We start from the raw sequence: 23,506 nt of genomic DNA, 5'->3' as shown, positions 1-23,506 counted from the left end.
CATTTTGATTTAATTTTTGTGAGGTTTGTAAATATTTTATCAAGATTTTGTATTTGCATGTCCACAATCTTTTCCATCACAGTTTGATGAATAAACCTTTTCCTTCATTCAGTTGTTTGTGCCATAGCCAAAAATGATAGACTATATTTGTATGAATTTATTTCTAGGTTCTCTATTAATAATTTTCCATTCATCTAGCTATTTTTTTTGCCAACATCACAGTGTCTTCATTATTGTTGTTTTGCGCAGTGGCAGTATCGTAGCCAATGAGGTTTATCCGAGGCGCGATTATTGCTAATTGAAGTAAATCTTGAGATCAGTTAGGGTCAGTCCTCCAATTTTGTTCTTTTTCATTGTTATAGTGACTATTTTGTGTCTTTTGCCTTTCCATATAAACTTTCTGTAATGTTTATAAATACATTTCTGTCATGAACCTCAAAACACTTAGAGACTCTTATTACCTAGTTCCAGATGACTTCAAAATTTTTAAGTATTTGTTACAGCAGCACCTCACCCTCATTATTGAAATCTGCAGTAATATTCTAAATTTGCCATTAACCACAGTCTGAGTGATGTCAAACAGAAATTTATTTACTCATTCATAGTTTAGGAAGATGGAAGTCGAAAATAAAAGTTGTCGAAGGGCCATTCTCTCTCTGAAGGTTGTAAAGGAGTACTCTCCCCTACCTTTTCCTGTCTTCCTACTCTTACTAGAAACTGTTCTGGCATTCCTTGACTTGCAGTTGCATCACTCCAATATCTGCCCCCACTGTCACATGGCATCATCTCTATGTATGTCTATGTTCACATTTTCCTCTTAGGAAGATACTAGTCATTGGATTAGGGCCCACCCACTGTAATCCAGTACAACCTCATATTAACTTGATTAGACCTGTAAAGACTCTGTGAGGTCATACTCAGCTACCAGAGTTAGAAATTTAACATACCTTTTTGGGGATACAATTCAGCTTATGACATTGTGTAATAGGAACTGATGTTAAACAGTCTTTCATGTAAGATTTTATGTCAATATGGTTAACATTGGGCTGTTTGGTTTACTGTAGGTTTAAGTAGAAGGGATGTCACAATTCTCAGGTGTATCTTTTCCCCTAAGTCCTCTTTTTTTGCCCCTCTATTTAAAAGGTATTTTTTAAAATTTTATTTAAATTCAGTTATCATACCCTGTAATATTAGTTTCAGGTGTACAACATATATATAAATAGAGGCTAAGCCTCTATTTAAGCAACTGTTAATATACATGAGCCCTGAGATGCAATGGTAAGGAGTAGGACAGAGAAACTTGTCTATAATAATATGATTAAGTTTCAGGGTTTTAGTGAGCCTGTGTTTCTAGACTGCAACCTTTACAAGTGTTTCTTCATTCTCTCCTTTCCCATAGGTGAGAAAGGAAGGCTGGAAGGAGCTGGAGTCAAGGAAGTGCCCTTCCTCCAAGAGAAATAAGGCTCTTGAAAAGTCTTTTTTACTGGAAGTAGGAATTTGTCAAGGAGAACACTCTCAGCATATTTCAAAATGGTCACTTTCCTCTCTCCCCTCCAGAAGTATGAGGTGAGATTTCTTTTTCTATTTTTTTTTTTTTGGTATCTTTATTTTTGAGAAACTAGTGGATTTCTTAGAAGTAAACCCCACAAAAATATGGGGTTCTCCTAAGACCAAAAACTTCATGAGGTTTACACTCTCACTCTGTTTCACACACATGCTCCAGCAATTTGTCGAAATTACCGTTTATGTGTTCCTACCAGTTTATGGCCCCAGCAACTTCAGGTAAGCTTTTTCTGTGATTTTTCTGTATTTGACAGGGTTTCCAGATTTCAGAGTGTCAGTTTGGTCTGTGATCTCTTTTTTCTGATGGGTCCAAGAAAATTTATTGATTCTTAGTTTTAGAATTTTTCTTGTTGTGAGGATGGGATTAAAAACTTCCAAGCTTATTCATGTCAGGGTTGAAGCTAGAATCCTGTTGCTTTCAATTTTTGGAAATATAGTTTCATCGTTTATAAGATTCTTGTTTGGCTGGTTCTTTAAATGTTGTGATTGTGTCTTTGCACTGCCTTCTGAACCCCATTGTTTCCACTGAGTAATCACATATTTGGGTTTCTTTCATGTCTTCTGAGTAACTTCATTCTGGCTTTTTTCAAATTTTGTTGTCTTTGGCTCTCCGCATTTTTACTATTAATGTATCTGGGTGATATGTTGACTCAACATTTTTCTGCTTCTCCCTCTGTTACCTTGATTGAGTTTTAAATACTATTCTAAATAGACATTTCTAGTATGAAAATAACTTAGCTTTGGTTTATCTTTTTACATATTGTTGGATTTGATTTTCACATATTTTTTACATTTGTGCATCTATGTTCAGGAAATAACATTCCCTTCCTGTATTGTCCTCATTAGGATAATGTAATGAGGTTGGTTACTCTGTCCTCATAAAAATATTGGGAAGTGTTTTTGCTATTCCCATTAAGAATTAATGTAAATTTGTTATTCATTAAATGTTTCAAATATTTTACCAATGGAGCTATGAATTTGTGAAGCTTATTTTGGGGATGGGGGAGTATTAACAATAGATTACTTTACTTAATATGAATCAGACTAAATCCATAGCCTTCTTCATTCAGTCTTATTAAGTTGTGCTTTTGATGAATTTTTAACTTAAATCCAATTTTTATATGTATTGGGGTAAAGCTGTCCTTAAATCAAGTTATATTCTTTTTGCTATCTATGTGTCTCTAGAAATATAACACTTTATCCTGCTATGTAATATGATATTTTCTTACTTATTGCTTTATTAAACTTACTATGGTATTATCATTAAAAACTTTTCCTTTGTTGATTTTCTCCATTGTAATGATACCAGTCCATTAATTTTCTTACCTTTATTTAGTTCCTAATAGTTTCTTTTAGTTTGATTTGTTTTTCCCTTGAATTCTTGATGTGAAGAATATATCACATAATTTCTGACATCACTTTTCTTATATAGAGATTTAACTTAAAAACTTCCTTTTGAGTTTTTAGACTCAGATACATGCTTGAAATCTTCTACTCTATTACCATTGTCTTTTTTTCTTATTTATTTTATGGATTTTCTTGATTCATATATTATTTAGAAATCGATGTTTTTAGTACAAGTGGTGTGGAGGGGGTAGTTTCAGACTTGGCTGTTTCTGAAATAATGGCTCAAACTCCACAGGTCACAGAACCCAGTGTGAGTGTTTTGCCTGCTGCTATTTCTATCTCAGTTAGGCAGTTCAGTGTGGAAAATAACCAACAGCTATATGTATAAAAGCACGTTGTTTTGCACTTGAGCTGGAATGTCATTATTTCTTCTAGCCTAATTATAGCTAGATTCCATTCAGATACCACTGCTTCCACATATATTCATGCTCCATGTTGCCCCTCATGAGAAAATACCAATAATTGCACTACTACTATAGTCTGAAGGTTTCATCACCCCACATACCAGCATCAACAGAATCCTTATCACCACTTTAAGAGAGATAGAGGTCATATTCTAAAATCCCATTCTGAAGATCTTTCTACAGCCACCCATGGTACCAATTGCATTAGTTTTGGTTTCTCCAAGAAAGTAGAGCATGATGTAAGACTTGAGTGTATATATTTTAATGTGAAAAATTACCTGAGGAAGAAGACACTTGGGGAAGAGTAAAATAGAGAAGAAAAACTAATACAAAGTTATTATTGACGTCATTACTTCTGTGGTTAGCTGGGGCATGATTCTACTGAGATCATTTGAGGAGTTTTATGAGAACACCTAAAAAGTGTTAATGTTACAGGCAGAGGGAAGCATATCTCTACTGGTTCATTTTCCTCCTTGGTCAAGAGTCCTAGCATGGAGTACAATTTCCACATGATGTTGGGTTTTTAAATGTTCAAGGATCCAGTGTGTTGCTATAAGATTTAGACACCATGATGTTACAGGAGGTGTGGGATAGAAATATAGAATGACATGGTGGCATGAAGCAGGGTTACCAAAGCATGGCTGGTTACCAGCAATGTTTGTCACCAAAGCATGGTTAAGCTCAAATATGGGCTAAGAGAATTTGTGGTGATATACAAGATGGGTCTGATATACTAGTATATTCTAACTCTTAAAGTTGTGAATCTCAAAAGAATGTAAAACATTCTATTTTTGAAAAAAAATAGAAAAAAATTCAAGTGTGCTAAGTAGATAAATTGTCCTCTCTAGTTTATATTGAATATTTATTACATTTTCTAGAAAGAAATACTAAAATGTAAGGGTTATGATCACCTTTTGTGTCATTATAACTAGACTATAGTTTCTAGTTTTCCAAACAAACACAAATCTGTGTTTGGTAGTATAATGTGTTAAGATACTTTGTAGATGTGATTGAACCATATTTAGCTCATTTTAAGGGGAACTTGTCCTTGATGATATGGAGTTAATTCAAGTGGTTGAAAGGCCTTATTAGCAGGGCTGAGACTTCTCTAAAGAAGAATAAATTCTTCCTCTCGATAGCACCTTTAGTTCATACCTGAGAATTCTAGCTAGCCATTCCATATGCTTTGCCCTAGGGATTTCAGACTTGTATAGCTAGACCGTACAATTTGTTAGGTATTTATAGTATTTCTCTTAATGTATATATATTTCCTGCTGGTTCTCCTTCTCTGATTGAACACTTTCTGATACTGATTTTGTTACCAAAAGTGGTTCTAGAGAAAAGAATTTTAAGTATATGATTTCTGAATTGGTTCTGTCTCTTCTAAAATTTATTCTCCAGTCAGATTAGATATAAAGCCACTAAACAGTATTTTCAGGAGTAAAGAGAGCACTGGTATTTCATGACATGATATGGAACTGTTCGTAAGAACAATATTTTTATTTTATATTCTTAATAAAATGTCTATGGTTGTTGAGGTTCTGTTTAAGTATATCACATATAGAACATTTTAGTCAAACTAATGACTATGATGGGATTGGCTCGTTGCTCATAACAGACCTGGAAAAACTAAAGAAAGAGGCAATGCCATGGCTTCAAATGACCAGTTTAACTTCCAGATACATGACCTGAAATATTCTATATCTGTGCCCAAATAAACCCCATGTCCTGGAGCCTCAGGGCCAAGTTTTCTGGAAGTCAAATTCTGTGAGCAGTTAAATTACAACACAAATTGATTTTCTAACTCAGTGAAACTTCTGTTAAAGTTAGGGCATTTATGGGTGGGGGGTGGCGAGTGGGGGAGAAAATGGCATCCTGAAAATGGAATGAGCACATATGGATAAACCTTGATGAATCAAGAGACAATGACACCTAGATTCTACCAAGTCTTCTTTGCCTCTAGATATAGTTCTTCCACCACTGTTTGTGGAGTATGGCACTTCTGTGCCCAAAGAAGTGGTCTCTACTGAGTTAGTTGCCATATGTGAAACTGCTAGTCCTTGTTATGACTTATCCACATCACTCTTCTTATTTCCAGACCTAGAATACATCCCATAATGCCAAAAGGGTAAGAAACATAGTGTGACCCATAGAGAGTTCTGCTATACACCAAAAGAATTCTATGTTTTTTCCCTAATTTATCCTAACAGAAATATGAGGAATATGTGTAGAAAATTGTCATAATGATCATGGTAGAGAGAAGGTAGGATCATGGTAGAAGGAATATAAATTTGGATCTAGATGAACTTACTGATTTGTGCCTGCTAAATAGATTCCAGATTCAGTGTTCTAACTTAAAGATTTAGAAAAGGCTATAATAGTTTGCAGGTTTTGCCGAAGTGTGGATCCAAAATAAATAAGTTGAAATTTCCTAGTCTATGGAGAAAAACATCAAAGCTCAGGGGAGTTGGACTATTAGAGTGGTTTAGCTTACAAGAATTGTTCATCTACACTAGTGAGATCCAGAGGGGACACCTTTCACCAGAACTCTGAGGGAAGCCCCACCATCCTTGAGCAGCTCTATGCTGTCATCTTTTGTGTATGTCAGAAGTTACAGTGGGAATTGCTGCCCTTGAACTGGAATCCCTAAATTACAGTAATTGGGAATAATTGGATCCTGGGGTGAAAAGGCAAACTGGTGGTATTTAATCACCAAAGACAAGGAGAATGTGGTTACCATAATGGACAGTTGAGTCAAAGCAGTTGACTAGTTGATCATAGCATCTCTAGAAAAGAAATAAGACAGTTTATTAAATATTTATTTGATCTGCATAAGCAAAAGAGTTCAGGATAGAATGAGCAGAATTCTAAAAAACTTTAATTATCTAAACAGTCATGGCTCTTACATCAATTCTCAAACTGAAGACAGTTCACAGGTATAGAACCCTTTGAAAGAAAGGGAATCTGGGTCCACTTGAAAAAGGACCCTGTTAAATTATCAATTTGTATTGCTAATCTATCTTTCAGACTTTTCCAAAGGTACTATAGGAAGTTATTATTGTGACTCTGCATTAGGGAGAGAGAAATAATCATACTTTTCTGAAATTACTAGACACTGACTCTGAACTGATAATAATTCCTGGAAACTAAAACATCAGTTGGAGCCCATCAGTCCCAGTGGGGATTTTTGGAGGTTAGATGATCAAAGGAATTTTAACTTGTCTGTCTCACAGTGAGCCCAGTGGGACTCTGAACCTGTTCTGTGTATATTTTTCTAGTTCTAGAATGTATAATTGGAAAAAAAAAAAAAACACTATTCAGCAACTATCAGAATCTCTACCTTGATTCCCTGACCTGTGGATTGTGGGCTATTATGTTACAAAAGACCAAATAGAAGATACTAGAACTGCCTCTACTGGCAGAAATAGTAAACGAAAGGCAATGTCACATGCCTGGAGTGATTACAGAGGTTAGCACCACCACCAAGAACTTGAAAGATAAAGGAGTTTGGACTCCCTCCTCATCCCATCCAATTTGCTTGTGAAGAAAATAGATGTGAACAAAGACCATTAACTTAATTAATCAAATTAATTGATTGGTGACTCTGATTGCAACTGCTATTTCAGATGAAATTTTATTGCTTTATCACATCAACAGATATCCTGGTACTGGGTATGTGGTTATAATTAGTCAAATGTTTTTGTTGGTGTATCTGGGGAATTTCTAGTGGTCCAGTGGTATGGGGCATGCCAAGATATCTTCCTAAGGTAAAGAAAAATTATCACATCTGGCTTCTTCTATATCTCAAAAAGGTGGCACAATGCCTAGTGGGCATGTTTGAATTTCAGAAGCAACATATTTTTTATTTGGGTGTTAGTGTGGTCCAAGAAGCTCCAAAGCTTCTGCTTTAAAAAACCGATTGATTTAAAAAAGAGCAATGAGAGAGAGAGGGAACGTGAGCAGTGGAGAGGGGCAGAGGGAGAGGAAGTAGCAGATTCTCTGTTGAGCCGGCAGCCCGATGTAGGACTTGATACCAAGACCCTAGGATCATGACCTGAGCCAAGGCAGACACTTAACCGACTGAGCCACCCAGGCACCCCTAGGGACTGAAGTCATGGGCTAATACTCTCCAAACAACATGAGCTGCTCATTATCAACTAGGTGTCCTTTGACCCACAAGTCATAATGCTGAGTGTTCCCAGCAGTACTCCATTATCAAAGAAAAGTGATATATGTGAGATCAGCCTCATGCTTTCAGGGACACAGATGATTTCCACGGCCCTCACTCCTTTATTACTTTCCCTCTCCTAATCTGTATCTCTGAACTCATGGGGAGTCCCTTAGAACTAGTTGATGGAAAGAGGGAAACTTCTGGCCCCTCTCGCCCATCTTATAAATGTTTCTGCACAACATATAGGCACCATCTGATATAATACAACTGGAGCACTGTAGCTCCTCTCTGGGATAGCTCTGAAGGAAAGTGATAAAAACCTCTCACTAGGCAAAACTTCAAATGGTAAACCTGGATGTTCATTTACCCTGGAAAGATAAGTGGCTAGAGTATGGTCTGTATGGGCTGTAATTTGGCTGGATAGCCAGGGACTGGGAAGAAACATAAGTGAGAGATTGCTATCAAGTAGATCTGCGGAAGGTGTATTTGGGTAGTTCTTTCTGAATGGGAAACAATGTGAAGATAAGTGTGTACCATGTGAATTGTCACCAAAGTGTGACCTTAGCAAGGGCAAGTTTTAGTGAGTGTTTAAGGTGATTCCTCCTGAGTAAGTCCAGTCATGCTCTAGCCACTGTTGAATGACTACCAGCAGCAAAGAACAACACCAAGTCTCCAATAGGACCATCGTTCCCAGGGGTGGTCAGCCAGCTACCTGGTGGCTAGTTAATTACATTGGACTATTTTTATCATAGAAAGGGTAGCTCTTTGTAGTTTTGGGAATAGATACTCTGGATATGTGTTTTCCTTCCTTGAATGTAAGACTTCTGCCAAAATGCATTTGTAGGTTTATACAATGCCTAATCTGCCTTCATGATATTCCACATAGCATTTCTCATGATCAAATAAGTCATTTTGAAACAAATAAAGTATGACAGTCGGCTCATGCTAATGGATTTCACTGGTTTTATCATGTTTTCCATGATTCTGAAGCACTTGTCTAGATAGAAGAGTGGAATGGCTCTTGGGTGACTCAGTCACAGCACCAACCGTGTGGCAATCCCTTGTGGGGCTGGGAAATGATTTCCAGGATGCTGTATATGCTCCCAGTCAGTCTCCCATTGCCCCATTGTTGTTATTCCCATTGCCAAGAACTTCAGCTCCAGGAATCAGTGTGTGGAAATGGGATAGTCTTCACTTATTAGTGATCCACTAGTAAAATTATTTACTTCTTATTTCCACATTAGGCTCTGTTTGTATAGAAGTATGTCGGAGGAAGAGCTGTTTCCACCTTGAGGGACATCAATGATTCCATTGAAGTTCAAGCTGATTTGTCATTTGGCCATTTCATGTTCCTCATGTCTCCAAACCAATAGTCAAAAGAAGTTATTGTACTGAGTGGGGTGACTCCCCCCCCACCCATGATTATCAAAGGGAAATTGTGTTACTATAAAATAGAAATGAGGAAAGGTATACCTGGATTAGAGAAGAGTCCTTAAGGATCCCTTATAGCCTGGGACTAAACTCAATGAAAAACTTCAGCAATCTAATTGCTAATCATCCATACTTTTTGGTTTTAAGGTTTAGTTCACCACCATCCCTCACTGCCACCAAGGCAATAATCCATAAGCAACTAAAATTCTTTTTTTTTTTAAAGATTTTATTTATTTATTTGACAGAGAGATCACAAGTAGGCAGAGAGGCAGGCAGAGACAGAGAGGGGGAAGCAGGCTCCCTGCTGAATGCGGGGCTCTATCCCAGGACCCCGGGATCATGACCTGAACCAAAGGCAGAGGCTTTATTTAATCCACTGAGCTACCCAGGCACCCCCTAAAATTCTTGCTTAGGGAAAAGGAAATATGGAATGGTAATGAAAGAAGTTAGTTCTAAATACCAGCTGTAAGCACATGACCAGCTGCTGAAATGAGGACTGTAATAGTCATTTGTTCTTAATTTTGTCATGGTGTTTAATATTAATAAAATATTTTAATTTTATTTTATTGTGATCCAACATAAGATATATTGATGATTTAATTTTGTTGTAATATTTAAGTTACAGGATATCAAAAGAGGAGAGTAAACATCAGCCAAAGACTTTGCATCCTTTTCTGAGGAAAGAGCGTTTTTTTAGTTTTGTGTAAGATAGTTTGTATCTTATTGAGTGCAGATATCATATTGTTGGTATCCTTATTTGGAGATTAAGTATGGATCAAGGAGATGAGTATGGGTGCCAACTTGTGAAGTAGACTATCATAGTGAATTTTATGTGTCTGCTTGGCAAGGCTAAAGTCCCCAGTTCTTAAATCAAAAATTAATCTAGGTGGTACTGTGAAGGTATTTCATAAAGGTAAATAAAGTCTAAGTGAATTAACTTTAAGTTATATTATTTTAGATAATCCACAGAGGTCTGACTTCATCATTGAAAGGCTTTAAGAATTGAACTAAGGCCTTCCTGAAAACGAAGTAATTGTGCCCATGGCCTGCAGCTATACCTGATCCATGAACATTCCCTACAAATTTCAGACAGGAGTAGCCAGTCCTAATGTTCACATTTGACAATCCTTTGCGATAAATCTTAATATAAATCTCCTAATGGTTATGTTCTCCTGGTTGATCCCTGTATGATCTGTATTTTGGTACCAGTATTGATATGGTATCTAAGTAATATGCAGAAGGAAGGTAATCAGCTTTATTCTGTTTTAGCACATAGGCTGATTAAAAACACAAACTGACAATTTTAGATCATGATTTCCCTTTACACACTGAAATTTAAAACAGCACATTAAAACAGCTTCCTTAAAGACATTGCACAGAACATGATCTAAGAAAAAGGAGTAGGAAATGAAATATATTTTATTCTTGTTAATGTATTTACTGTCATTAAGTGAATGAAGCTGATATTTCTGTTTTCAAAGCAAGTTTTCCCTTTGGTGTTCAGGTATGTAATAATCTATTAAAAAATTAGCAAGATCTTTGTAAATAAGTTTTGTCTGTATTTTCTAATAGACTGCATTTTAAAGAAAGTTTTATCATTTGTGCATTGAAATTTCAATGATATAAAATTCATGAAAGAAATTTAGAAGCAGGCTTTTATCATGTTAGATGTGTTGGAACTAATGGGAAATATATTTATAATAGTTTAATAAATTGTTATGCATTCATTTCACTGTTTTTAGTTATATTTGGTTATAGAATTGATAATGCCAATGAATAATAATAACCTCTGGTAGGAAAATTTTTAAATGTTTAATTATATGCTGTGCTGTTTAATATATAATATTTATAAAATAGTCTCCTTCTAAGTAAAGAAGGAAATCTATCAATGTTCTTTTCTATAATAAATTCAGTGATTAAATATTTAATACAAATATACGTATATTCAGTATGGTTTTGCTTCTTAAATGAACTCTTTTTCTTTTCTGCTAAAAAAATGTTGGGAGGCTCATTTCATTGATTACTAAGGAAACATTATAAAATGGTAAATATGGAAGGTATTTAGTTTATAACCTGTTTATCACCATATTTAGATGACATTTTCTGTGTCCATCTTGTAGTTCATGGTAAGATTCATCTTTTTGCAGTATAATGTGAACGACACTTTGCTCTGATTCACACAATAATAAAGAAACAAAGGGTGAACATTCTTTTTTACAATGATCTTTACTAACGGTTTACAGATTGGTTTTGGTCTGCTGTTTTGTAGTGTATTCTCACATAAATCTCACGTGCCAACTACATTTTGATTCCATTAGTTTGGTCCCAAATTTGCTTAGATAAACCTTTTTTTTTTTTTTTACAATGCATTTCATTAAAAGGTTGACACATTGACTTTCTAGAAATGAAATGGCTCTTGACCATGGAATTTAGAATCTTTAATATTCAATCCAGTGTCATCTTATCATACTCAAACTTCTAGATGTCTTTGCCCAGGGGCAAAGGTAAAACTTAAAAAAAAAAAAAAGATTTTATCTGTTGGTTGAAGCTATCAAATGAACAAGTACCTGTTCTGTAATGTATTGCTGTGTTTCTTCAATATACATATTAACGTATAAAAATGTGTATTAAATACAATTAACTTTTAATGCAGATTGCTTTTTAAAACATTTTTATGTAAATCTAGGAATTTAATATTTTTACATTAGTATGGAGGAAAAATTATCTTAATTTTTGAATGGTACAGTTTTAAAACAATTTCCAGTAAATATAAAAAGTAAAACTCTTTTTAGTTTTATGTGTCTAGTTCTCTGCTAGATCCTTTACAAAGGTGTATAAAGGTTATACCAGGTTAACATTAGAAATAGAACTTGGTAGATTATGGAGTTGATGTTTAGAGAAAATGTTTTACTTTCTTAAGGCCTCAGAGCTAATAAATGGTAGAAACAGAATTAATTTTTTCTTGACACCAGGGAACACATTCTTATGTATATTATTGGATTTGTTTTCAATATGAATAAAAAAAAGTTTACAAACTGATTTCTCAAATATTAAACATTTAAACAATGTAACTGTTCATAGGGAATGATAAAGGGAAAGGAGAGGAAAGGGGCCAGCTGCTCCCATCTTCCCTGACTCAATGGCGTTGTGAAAAGTGAATATCCACATGAAAAATAATGAAGTTTGGGGCACTTGTGTGGCACAGTTGACTACTTTGACTCTTGGTTTCGGCTCAGGTCTGATATCAGGGTCCTGAGATCCAGCCCTGCTTCGGGCTCTGCACTAGATGTGGAGTCTGCTTGAGTTTCTCTCTCTCCCTCTTCCCCTTCCCTCCTCTCTAAAATAAATAAGTCTTTAAAGAAAAAAAAAAAAAAAGAATGAAGCTTTGCTCTTATACCCATTCCCTTCCCACCAACACACACATTTTCAAAATCAAAGATCTAAATGTAAGATCTAAAATCTTACAAGAAAATATAGGGGAAAATCCTGATGACATTGGACTTGATAGTGATTCCCTGAACGTGATAGCAGAAGCATAGGTAAGAAAAGAAAAGTAGATATATTGGACTATAGCAAAATTAAAGACTTTAGTGCCTCAAAAGATACTATTAACAGAGTAAAAGGGAAAAAAGTTTGCAAGTCTTATATCTGATTGAGGGGTTAATATCTAGAACATGCATAAAACCCCAACAGCTTAACAGCAGCAAAAATAAAAACCTAATTAAAAAATGTGCAAAAGACTTGAATAGACATTTCTCCAAGGGTGATATGCAAATGGACAGTAGCATATGAAAAGATACTTAGCATTACTTATTACAAATGCAGATTTCTCTAAATCATAATGACCTGCCACTTCACACTCATTAAGGAAGTTAAGGGGGGTGGAGTGAGAGAGGGGGAAGAATGAATAGTAAAATAGAATTTTCTATCTCCATAGTTATTTTTCTAGAACACCATTTAGTTGGAATCAAACAGGATGCAGTCTTTTTAAACTAGGTTATTTTACTTAATAGTATGCATTTAAGTTTCCTTCATGTCTTTCCATGACTTGAATGTTTATTTCTTTTTGGCACTGAGTAATATTTCATAGTCTGGACGTAATACAGTTTATTTATCCATTAATCTACTAAAGGACATCTTTGTTCTTCCAAATTTTGGCGGTTATGAATAAAGCTGTTGTAAATATTTGTGTTAAGATTTTTGAAAACCCAAGTTTTCAGCACATCTGGGCAAATACTAAGGAGCAAAACTGCTGGATAAATATAGTAAGAGTATGTCTGTTTTTTTAAGAAACTGTCTTTTAACGTGATTTTACCATTGTGCATTCTCATTAATGAATAAAAGTTCCAGTTGCTATGCATGAGTCATAACTAATTTGTAATCTTCTTATTGTTTTATAGCATTCCCCTGAAGAATTGAAGTTACATGTAGAAGCATCAGATTGGTGGCTAAGCATAGTTTTTATTTCCTTCTTTTCATTTTCTGGGGCAGTGAAAAGAAGTATCTTCTTCATATTCTGTATTAATCCATGAAACACCATGTTTCATTAAGAAATGCAAAAATAGGAAGAATTTTAGAGTATTATTCAGTGAAAAGCAAATGATAGAAGCATAAATAAATATAAATAAAGCACCCAAACATTATAATCTGATAGTATTAAATGACATGTTTATCTCTCTCTTCTTAAAAATGGTGTCTCTGCAAAAGGCTATTATGTGACCAATGACGCACTGACCATTTTTGTGTTTTATAAATGTCACAATTATTATGTACTATTTCAAAAAATAAATGTAGAATAATTTTGCAAGATAGATATAATTCTGTTTAGAGATAAAGACTCTGAGGCTGAGGCAAGTCAGTGTTTTCCCAAGATTTCATTACTAGAAAATAACAGAAATTGATTTTTTTTCCCCTGGAGAAACCAGAGGTAGTACAGCATTCTGTGAGTTTTCAGAAATGTTAAAATTTAAAAAAAAAACAAAAAACTATTCTGATGGTAGAGGTGGGTGCATGACATAAATTCAAATACATGCTCTATTCAGTCACAGATCTTTATAATACTATACTATAAAGCTGTGTTGTTAGATATTAATTATTAATGTACTTGTCCATCTGCCCTACTAAATTTTGAGCACCTACAGGTTTAAAACAAAGTATACTTCAGTTACTTGTTGAATCTTAAAGTCCTTAGCATGGAGCTCAATTTATAGTGTTCAATATATATATATTTTTTATTAAGAGAGTCAGGGAAGGGACTTATAAATTCACAGTACTATAGAATAGTAACAAAAGGTAATATGTTAACTGAATATTGGGCATTTAACTTGCTCAGTTAGAGAAAAGTGTCTGCTTCAGTATATTCATTGTCATAATGAATTACAAATACAAATGAACACATGATATATAATGTGTATCATACCACACTTGTGTGTGTGTGTGTGTGTGTGTGTAATATATGTCTATACATTCTATATAAGTACTCCAGTCTAAAAATAGAGAATGAAAATTGCTACATAGAGACAAGAAAGAAATGTTTGTAACAACAGAGTCTGTTCTGGAGCTTCTATCTCATGATCCTGCTGAGTCTGTAGTTTCTCTCCTGCTGAGAGCAGGCCTTGGCTCACGCATGACTGAGCTTTTTGAAAACGTGTAGCACCCTGGAGCAGTGAGTCACGGAGGTGCTAAGGGGCCTCGATCCTTACGGATTCAAGTGGCATATGTGGGAAAATCGCCTCAATTTATTACTTTACCATTATTTATCCAGTCCCAGATTATCTTATGAGTACATGTCACTAAAAACAAGTAAATAAAAATTATTATTATGGCATTAAAAGTAGGAGTATTTTAATGTATACTGTAGGCAATAGTTTCAGTGATTATTTTAAAAAAAACAAAAGCTAAAAATAGTTTTTCTTGTTTTTTAGCCATTTGCAGATATTGAGAAGGCAATTCTCATGTGCTTTATTTTTTTACAGCGGTTTTTATGGTAAGATACAATATGATAAATAAATATATTGCTTAGAATTTTTTTTCTTGGAGAAGGAAAAATATGGAGGTAATGATAGATTGATGGTGGGTTTTAGAAGTATTTTTTATGACCGATTTCTCTGTAGAGGAATTGGTATGAGTTGTCATGCATTTATTGGTTCTTAATAGAGAAGGATATTTTTTACTGACAAAAATTATGAACAGAATTTTCAGTTGATTTCTAGGCCAGTACATTTAGAAATGTTGACTGACTTAATTGGATATTTACTTATTTTCCTTTGCTAATATCAATAATTTTGATATAATAAGAATTTAATTATAGAAGAACGAATGGTATGATCATTTACCAAATATAATTACATTTCTATTTTTTCCAGTGACTGCATAAAGAATTAGTGATTAATATGATGCATCTGAAAGATTTAGTGGGCATTTAGGGTTCATTTAGTTCCTCCAAAATGAATGTCTTTAAAGTTCCAGTGTGCTCTTTTCTTAATACTTAGTAACCTGGTTTCTGTTTTTAACCTATCCAGTGGCATCACCTGTGCTATTTTCTTCAAGTCAGATATGATTATATAACATAAATATAAATTATTTCCTCAGGTTTCACCCTCTTTGACTTTTCAATATTTGATGCTAATTAGTTATCCCAGCTAATCCCATGTCACCTTTTGTATTAATACCAGTCTTTAATTTCTCTACTTGTATCTCACTGTCACTTTCTGTGTTTCCTTTAATTGTATCTTTGTTTTGCACTCACTGATACCTGAGACATTTCTCTCTTGGAACAAAGTGCTTACGTTTCTCTAAATGAATCTTCATTTAAATTTGATTCCACATTTCTAGGTAATGTCACTCATGCCTTCTTTGATGCCTCAAATACAATGTATATAAAATTAAATTTATTTCACAGTCCCATCCCTACAACTAGAATAGGTCCCTTTCTGTATTTTACCTCTTTTGAAAATTCAGAGAATAATTTTCTTTGTCTTGTTTCTCTAGAAACCTTCTGAATGTGATATATAATAGTGTATGAAAAATTTTACATATATTTTACCAGCTGATATTCCTACCAAAAGCAGCCTATATTCTATAATAAGATCAAATGACTTTACTAAAAAAGATTATAATTATAAAGATCTCATTACCCATTTATTCAGATCTTTGCTTTCTGAGAAGGCAAAGTACAATTGGCTTTCATTTAAATAAGAAATAGTTTAGATTACCAAATATTTCTCATCCACAGGAAAAACAGATTATACAACAGAAAAGTTTAGATAAGTTAAAAAATGTTATCTTGTTTGATTGAGATAGACTGGGAAACTACAAAGTAGAGTTGAGGAAAAACAAGAAAGGCAGAATGCCTACAAGCTTCAGTGTGGGCAAATAAAAGAGAGAGGATTGAGGGATAGTTCACTGCTTTTTAGTCTTGTATATAGATAGAAGGAGACAAGTGTTTCTTCCTTAATCTTGGGGAATTGATGTAAAAACCCTAGTAAGTCCAGTAGAATGCTTTCTTATGAGAAGTCTTTCTTGTCAGTCTTTGGAAATGTATGTTATTTTCTGGATCTCATATTCTGAGAAAAACTGATTAAAAATATGGAAAAATAGAATTCTTTTATGAGATTTAGATTTTTAACAATCAACGGAAATTACTGTTTCAAAGGTATCTGCTAACATCAAATCAAAAGCAAGATCAGGACTGTTGATCATTTGAGACCCAGAGCAGGACCACACAGGAAAGAGGAGGTCAGGATCTAATCAACAAGTTCTGTTTGTAGCTGTTACCGTGTTATGAGTGTGTGTTTGTGGCCCTAGCTATTTTAATAGGTGAGCCATACTTTGCAAATAAAACAAATATTAATAAGATTATATACATGGTACACATTATACAAATCCTGTGAGTGATGTTCTAAAGAATAAAATGTTTTTAGAGCAAATTGTGCCTTCACTTCAGGAATTGACTAGGAAATTTGAAGGTTATTTTTTTTTAAAGATTTTATTTATTTGTCAGAGAGAGAGAGGGAGAGCGAGCGAGCACAGGCAGACAGAATGGCAGGCAGAGGAAGAGGGAGAAGCAGGCTCCCTGCCCAGCAAGGAGCCCGATGTGGGACTCGATCCCAGGACGCTGGGATCATGACCTGAGCCAAAGGCAGCCGCTTAACCAACTGAGCCACCCAGGTGTTCCTGAAGGTTATTGTTTATCTGAATACTACCCAATAATATTTGCTGGCACTTTGCAGTGCATCCATATTCATTATGGGCTGCCATCCATTATATGCAGTACTCAACTTAATATTTCTTATGCTTTAATTAATGTGTAGGTATCTGTAATAATGTATAGAAGTATGAAACATATTAGAAATATTTCAAGAATAACTCATGGTTCTAGAATTCCAGAGAATTCTGATTTCTCGATTCTCAATCCCAAAGATTAGTATCTGTTGGTAATGAGAAATATTATGAGTAGATTGTAATGTTTGCGGTTCTACACTGAGATTGGTTCTATTACTGTGGATCACTATAGATTAATATAATAAATAATCACATAATCATATATATTTATATGTATAATCATATATATTTACATGTAAATATATAATTATATATTATAATATGATATAATATATAATTATATAATCTATTACTATAGATTCTGTAGTTTAGAAAACCCCAACAAAATCTGGAATCAAGCACAGAAAGTTTAATAATTCCAGAGTCTTTCTCTATATTTGTTAGATTTACTATAACAATATTCTTCCACCCATTCTTTTTTTTTTCTTCCACCCATTCTTTACAAGTGCTTTAGAATTTTTCTCTTATACACCTGTTGATTACCTCATCATTGCTACTGCATGGTAACTTGCTTCATTTTTGCAAGTTTCTGCTTTATTTATTCACTAAGATACCTCCTAGGCTGTCTTCCTAAATGAGCTTTTTTTCTATATCCCTCCCCCTTTCAAAGGATCATGTTAGTTCCATGGTTTAAAAAAAAATTCAGGTAATCTCCATGGCCTTTGAAAAATGACCGTTTCCCTTATTTTTATCTTTTAAATCTCATAAAATATCTCTTATGGCCCACAATAATTTAGAACAATGAGAAAAAGGGAGTGTCAAGAAATGAGGTTCTGACGTAATTAGTTGATGCTATACAAAACCTTCCAGAACCAAGTATCAATTTGGTATCCATGCATACTTCTTTAAATGAAATTATACATATAATGCACATAAATATATTCACAAAATCATGCTTCTCCCTAACAAAATAGCTATTCCTGGAGTTGAGAACACAGCAACCCTTCTCTCCAAATGGGATGAAGAGCACTTTTTTCCCATATTTAGTGAGTTTTTTCCCTCTTCTGGTTGAGTGCAATTCCTCCTTTAATATCTTATAAATTAATAATGAAATATATGGTTAATAGCTCTTAAAAAGAATTAAGAATGTTATAACAAAGGAGGAAAGAAAAAGAATTAATATATAGACAAATTATTTACTTCAAAACAATTAGGAAAAACACATACCTGTTACAGTCCTTAATTCAAGATTGGGTTATGTAGTTGTAACTAGCTGTAAATCTGTATTGAGTGAGCTCATGTTAATAAACTCCATGTGACCCAGCTTACCTTCTTCTCTGTCTGATGATCCCCAGTGTTAAAATACATCCCTGCACGTTTCCTAGGTTTCTTTTGACGGCATTTGGCAAAATCATGAAATTACATCTTAGTGTATTCTGGTGATGTTATACTTTGTCACTCATCCTCAAAGTTCTTTTTGACTGGAGTCTGGGTTTTTTGATTGGATACACATGGGATCAGTGAGAAGTGAAGGAATATAATAAGGCAAAGTGCAATAAGCCAAATTACTACCCTTTGTGCCCTAATGTTTGTGTCCTAATCCTAGAACCTGTGAATATGTTGTCTGATATGGCAAAAGGGCACTTATAAATAAAGGGCACTTATAAATATGATACAGTTAAGGGCATTGAGATAGAACTTTATCCTGTATTTTGTGGGGTGGGCCTCAGAAAAAAATAGAAAGGCTAAAATCAGATAAGGAGATATGATGATGAAAACGGAGTCAGAGACTGAAAGATACCGCACTGCTGTCTCTGAAAATGGAGAAAGGATCCTGGAATGTGAGCACCCTCTAGGGGTGGAAAAGATAAGGGACCAGATTCTCCCCTAGAGCTTCTAGCAGGAATGTAGACCTGTCAACGTTAGTTGTAATTTGTGTGCAGAAACAATTGGAAAGTAATGCAAGGGGATCCATCTTGGAGAGGATCATTTTACAAATTTTTCAAAGGAAGTTATAGTTTTTTTTCAGGCAAGGGAAGATTGATCTCACTGAAGGTATAAAGAGATGCTTCTACTAGCAAAGGAGAATTTAAGTTCCTTGGTTTTATTAGAATCTGTCTACAGACCCATTCTGATTTTCAGAGTTGTACTCCTACAAAACTGATCCCCTAATATAACATAAGATACATCGAAAATTCTGGAATATCTTTTGTGTTATAACTCAGTCAAAGCAAGGCTTTGTTTTCAGAAATCTTAACCTTGGAACTATGAGTTTCAGAGGGGTCATAGAAGTAAGATCGCAGCTTGGTAGTTAAAGTCCTGAGCTCATCTTTTCACTCTAAGTTCCCTAGTGTATTTGGAAGCAATTGCCCAACTCTATTATATCCTCTATCTCCACTATATTTTTTATGGCAGGAAATAATTTGTCACCTAATTCTCTTCATAGACACTTGATTACAAGTGTCCACAGGTGATACTTACGTCATTGTTTTGTCTTTTTTCCTATCAATCCACATTTCATGAACTACTAGCACTGTCTTTACCACTGGAAATACTGTCATTAATGCCTTGAAATATAGTCATATAAGAGAAATCATTACAGATGAAGTATACCCAATTCAGATAATCTATTCTTTCAATTTTGTTCCGCTAGAAACTCTCCCTGTATAAAATTGTATTTTCAGAAAATTAGAGAAGAATTCACTCGAGAAATGGATGAAAAGCATTTGTTATAGATAGCAGAGGGGATAGTTAAAAAGTCAAGGTGAGATGGGTGTTTCTATATCTGCAACTAGATGGCTAAAGTCAGTAGAGCCATCAGCAGGAAAGATAACCAGGAAGTAAGGAAAGCAAGGAAAACCTTCAGCCAGGGTGTGCTAGTGCTTACAAGGAAAACTTCGGACCCTCCTCAGTCTCTGATTACCTGTGTCTTCACTTTCAATGACAGTGTTCCACAGGAGAGGATGATGCCATGTGTCATGAAACAAAACATACATTTGGTTCAGGCATTGGACAGTAGTGAGGGAGAAATCCGCTAGGAACTAGAGATGATTTGGGCCTGCTTGCTGCCTTATGTCAACAGCAACAGCAGATGAGACAAATATGTGATAAGAAACAATCTCTCACACCCTGCACTGACTTTTTGAGTATAAAAATGTTGTACCTGCTGCTTCATTTCCTTTTACTTCATATAGGTCACAAACAAAATATCTGTGTTTCATAATAACATTGGACTAAACAGGGAAGACAGTTATGGGAAATGTAGTTTCAATCTCGCTGAGTTGTCCCAACACAAATCCACAATACTATACAAAATCTTTAAAACCAGTGTGTTGGTGTTGGCTGTACACTGTAGATAAAAATCATAGAGTTGAAGTAGTGTCCAGGACACTCCCTGGTTTACCTGGATTTGAGCCTTTCATTGTGAGGACTTTGGAGCCCTGGGGTGTTGGAGAACACTCATGGAAGGGTTGGGACAGTGGCTATTAACCTATAACTAAGTATTTCAAATTTTAATTACTTGCATGACTGTACTGTTAGCCCATGTAACAGTTCAACCAACATTTGAAGGATGAGTGAACATTCACATGGTCCTGGTGTTTAGTGTCCTTGTATTTTACAACTTCCTTTCTCTTTAAACTCTTAGCTTAATGTACTATTTCTAATCTCATTTAATATTTATTTTAAATTAATTTATATCTGCTTATGGTGAATGTACATTTCAAAGATTGTTCAGGTCCCAAATTTAATAAGAACTTAATTATTTGATCATATTATTTAGTAAGTATGTATTTTAAATATAGGCATTGGTTTAAACTGTCAGTAAGATGTAAAGTGTCTTAATTTGTATGTATATATATGAAATTAATATATTAAAGGGGTTTTCCATTTTCTGCTAATAACTATTTGCATAGTTATTTTGTGAAAGCTTAAAAAATCAGTATTCTTTATTATATGTTAGAATAAATTATTCCACATTCTCAAAATTTATATCATGATTAAAAGTTAAATTTTCATCATTTATATATGAGTATTTTGCATTTATAATCTCATAAAATATTTACATAACTCAATATATTTTCCTTATTCAAAATATCCATGAAACAAGATGGGATAGGGAGGGAGACAAACCATAAGTGACTCTTAATCTCACGAAACAAACTGTGGGTTGCTGGGGGGAGGGGGGTTGGGAGAAGGGGGGTAGGGTTATGGACATTGGGGAGGGTATGTGCTTTTGGGTAAATTGGAAGGGGAGATGAACCATGAGAGACTATGGACTCTGAAAAACAATCTGAGGGGTTTGAAGTGGCGGGGGGGTGGGAGGTTGGGGTACCAGGTGGTGGGTATTATAGAGGGCACATCTTGCATGGAGCACTGGGTGTGGTGAAAAAATAATGAATACTGTTTTTCTGAAAATAAATAAATTGGAAAAAGAAAAAAAATAAATAAATAAAATATTCTAATCCAGTCTTTATATAATTCAGTATTTTATAATAGTAGCTTACATATTGTTTTTTTTCTAAATTCTGAGTTCAATATTTATACTATATAAAATTAAAAGATATAAAGTAATAAGCTAAAGACTATTTGACCCTTAAATCTCATTTTCTTCCTAAAACTCTGGAGAACCAGTCCATTATTTCTTCAATTTTAATACTAATAGTATTTTTCTGCATGTATAAAATCTCCATTAAAAATAAACTTGATTTCCATTTTTATAATATATTTTGGCTTTAGCCAATCTGCTGTTAATATATGCAGTAAACCTAAATGACAGAAAAAAAATTAAGTGCCATCCATTATGTTCTTTATAATTAGTATTCTTGATCACTTTAATAGGCTATATTTTAAATAATTCAGCATTTTTAAAAATAAAATTGATTTATTCATAAGTATTTTTTGGCAATATCAAAGGCGTGTGTGTTGGGTGAGGACTATATGTATGGAAACCCACCTAGGAACCCAATGATTATCATTTGAAGTGAGCAAAATTGGGGTTGATATGTTTGGTTTTTGTCCTGATATGTATCATCTTTCTATGTTCCCTGATAATGTTGATGTAACAGAAATAATAGAATGCTTCATATTTCCCAATTTCTATGGATTTTACGTACTTGCATATTTACTCATTTTTATTGTGGACTTTGGGTATTTTCATCCATTCAGTCACTGAACACTTGCTGCCTGTTGGTGGATAATATCCCAGGCAAGGTAGCTCTTATTTGGAGTTATTTATTTTGGAAAAGGGAGAAATTCTGCAATCATGTACCATCAGCGTCTAATACTTGCAGTAGTTCTAAGATTGGTGTCCCAGACCTGTGAAGGGATCTGGGCATGGCCACTTTAGCGTTCATCCTTGGCATTGCTCATATTCATTTCCTTTTACCATCAAGTTTACTCCATTTGAGCAGAGCTTTAATGGGGTTATTTTCAGTCATGACTTGTAGAAAAAAAATTATGAAAGGTGGGTTAGTGAGACAGTCTGGTCTGCTCTGCCGCAACGGAACTTGAGGTCAAAATAGTAGTCATCATGTCACTTCTGTGTCATTCACCCAAGATCACCTCCCTCTCAGCTATAATTCTCTGGTTGAAGTAGCTTGCCTGGAGGGGTGATCCAGAATCATTTTTTGATGGTTCCTATGCTTATTACTTTTAAAAATGTGAATAGAAGTAACAAGAGATACACAAGTTTATCCACCTGAATCTCCAATCTATTTATGACTGTCTCTTTTAATTTACAACCAGTCTCCTTTTTCATGATAATCAGATTCACTTACTCTTGCTAATATGGGAACCCTTTTCTGTGCCTTTTGCTAGACTGGCATTGGAAATCAACCTGAGAAGGCAAAGCCACACCATTAAATTTAGTTATACTCTTAAAATATACCTTAGTGGAAATGAGCCTGCCTGGAACCCAGACTCTTTGGAGAAGTCTACATTTGTAGAAATTGGGAATCAAAAATTTTCAAAAACGTCACTGGCAATAATGGAGAATAGGGCCTACTGCCACCCCTCAGTTCCAAGAGTCATGCATTTAACCTACCAAGGCCAGAACACATATATGGACTCTTGGTTAAAAGTGTATTTTGGGGTATCTGGATAGCTCGGTTGGTTAAGCGTCTGACTCCTGATTTTGGCTCAGGTCATGGTCTTAGGGTCTTGGGATTGAGCCCCATGTCAGACTCCGTGTTTAGCAGTGAGTCTACTTGAGGATTCTTTCCTTCTCCCTCTGCCTCCCCCCACCCCA

The 23,506-nt window shown here is 34.6% G+C and overlaps 1 pseudogene; it reads left to right on the top strand.

The window, feature by feature from the left end:
* Positions 1–237: 237 nt before the first annotated feature.
* Positions 238–419, top strand: LOC122897303 (annotated as a pseudogene).
* Positions 420–23,506: the final 23,087 nt, after the last annotated feature.

Source organism: Neovison vison, chromosome 1, assembly GCF_020171115.1.
Source record: "Neovison vison isolate M4711 chromosome 1, ASM_NN_V1, whole genome shotgun sequence".
Taxonomy (NCBI): domain Eukaryota; kingdom Metazoa; phylum Chordata; class Mammalia; order Carnivora; family Mustelidae; genus Neogale; species Neogale vison.
Note: the sequence above shows the minus strand (reverse complement) of the source record. Positions and strands in the feature narration are given on the sequence as shown.